The sequence below is a fragment of the Suricata suricatta genome, chromosome 7, assembly GCF_006229205.1.
Source record: "Suricata suricatta isolate VVHF042 chromosome 7, meerkat_22Aug2017_6uvM2_HiC, whole genome shotgun sequence".
NCBI lineage: Eukaryota > Metazoa > Chordata > Mammalia > Carnivora > Herpestidae > Suricata > Suricata suricatta.
The window spans coordinates 100,422,699-100,425,003 of record NC_043706.1 but is presented as its reverse complement, the minus strand read 5'-3'; the positions used below and the strand labels follow the sequence as shown (position 1 = coordinate 100,425,003).

At 37.6% G+C, this 2,305-nt stretch overlaps 1 protein-coding gene across 1 annotated transcript in view; it reads right to left on the bottom strand.

The window, feature by feature from the left end:
* Nucleotides 1-2,305, bottom strand: part of RWDD1 (RWD domain containing 1) — a 25,918-nt gene that overhangs the window by 14,632 nt on the left and 8,981 nt on the right. The gene's annotated exons all lie outside the window — the stretch shown is intronic.

Sequence of the window (2,305 nt, the reverse complement as noted above, 5' to 3'; positions counted from 1 at the left end):
GACAGAGAGAAAAGTCCTGAAGGGATAGTAGACCAAATTATAATTGAGAATTTCCCAAATCTGGGAAAAGAAATAGACATTCAAATTCAAGAGGCACAAAGAAACCCCTTAAGACGTAATTTGCATCAGCCTTCGGCACGACATATCATAGTGAAACTGACAAAATATAAAGATGAAGAGAGAATGCTGAAAGCAGCTAGGGAGAAAAGGGCCCTCACATATAAAGGGAAACCTATCAGAGTGGTTACAGACCTATCTAATGAAACTTGGCAGGCCAGGAAGGAATGGCAGGAAATCTTCAATGTGATGAACAGAAAAAACATGCAGCCAAGAATCCTCTACCCAGCAAGCCTGTCATTCAAAAGAGAAGGGGAGATAAAAGTGTTCCCAAATAAACAAAAATTGAGAGAATTCATGGCCACCAAACCAGCCCTACAGGAAATCCTAAGAGGGACTCTATGAGGGAAATGTTGCAAAAAATACAAGGTGCCAGAGACACCACTATAAACATGAACCCTAGGGAGAACACAATGACTCTAAACCCACATTTTTCAATTATAACACTGAATGTAAATGGACTGAATGCTTCAACCAAACGATACAAGGTAGCAGAATGGATCAAAAAACAAAACCCATCTATATGCTGTCTACAAGAGACTCATTTTCAACCAGAAGACACCTTCAGGTTGAAAGTAGAGGGATGGAGAAATATCTATCATGCGACGGGAAGCCAAAAGAAAGCCGGAGTAGCCATACTTATATCAGACAAATTGGACATTAAAGTTAAGGCAGTAACAAGAGATGAAGAAGGACATTATATAATAATTACAGGATCTCTCCATCAGGAAGAGCTAACAATTATAAATATGCGCCAAATTAGGGAGCGCCCAAATACATAAATTAATCACAGAAAGAAACAATCTTATTGATAAAAATGTGCTAATTGCAGGGGACTTTAAAACTCCACTGACTGCAATGGATAGATCAACCAGACAGAAAATCACTAAGGAAACAATGGACCTGAACGACACATTGGAACAGATGGAACTGATAGATATATTTAGAACTCTACATCCTAAAGATAGGAAATTCACCTTCTTTTCGAGTGCACATGGTACATTCTCCAAGATAGATCATATACTGGGGCATAAAGCAGCCCTCTATAAGTATAAACGAATAGAGATCATACCATGCACACTTTCAGGTCACAATGCTATGAAACTTGAAATTAACCACAGGAAAAAGTCTGGAAAACCTCCAAAACTGTGGAGGTTAAAAACCACCCTACTAAAGGATGATTGGGTTAATTAGGCAATTAGAGAAGAAATTTAAAAATATATGGAACCCAAAGAAAATGAAAATACAACAATCCAAAATCTATGGGACACAACAAAGGCAGTCCTCAGAGAAAAGTATATTGCAATCCAGGCCAATCTCAACAAACTACAAAGAGTGCAAATTCAAAATTTAACAGAGCACCTACTGGAACTAGAAGGGAAGCAGCAAGAGCACCCCAAACCCAGCAGAAGAAAAGAAATAATACAGATCAGGGCAGAAATAAACAATATAGAATCCAAAAAAACAGTCGAGTAGATCAATGAAACCAAGAGTTGGTTCTCTGAAAAAATAAACAAAATCGATAAACCTCTAGCTAGGCTCTTCAGAAAGAAAAGAGAGAGCATCAAGATGGACAAAATCATGAATGAAGAAGGATCTATTACAACCAATTCCTTAGAAATACAAGCAATCATCAGAGATTACTATGAAAAATTATATGCCAGCAAACTGGACAACACAGAAGAAATGGACAAATTCCTGAATGAACATGCACCGCCAAAATTCAAATGGGAAGAGATAGAACACATGAATAGACGGATAACCAGTGAAGAAATCGAATCCGTTATCAAAAATCTCCCAACGAATAAGAGCCCAGGGACAGATGGCTTCCCAGGGGAATTCTACCAGACATTTAAAGCAGACCTCATACCCATTCTTTTCAAACTATTCCAAAAAATAGAAATAGAAGGAAAACTTCCAAACTCATTCTACGAAGCCAGCATCACCTTGATACCCAAACCAGAGACCCAGCCAAAAAAGAGAACTACAGACCAATATCCTTCATGAATACAGATGCAAAAATACTCAACAAGATACTAGCAAATCGAATTCAACAGCATATAAAAAGAATTATCCATCATGATCAAGTGAGATTCATTCCTGGGTTACAGGGTTGGTTCAATATTCACAAATCCATCAATGTGATTCATCACATTAACAAAATAAAGGATAAAAACCATATGATCCT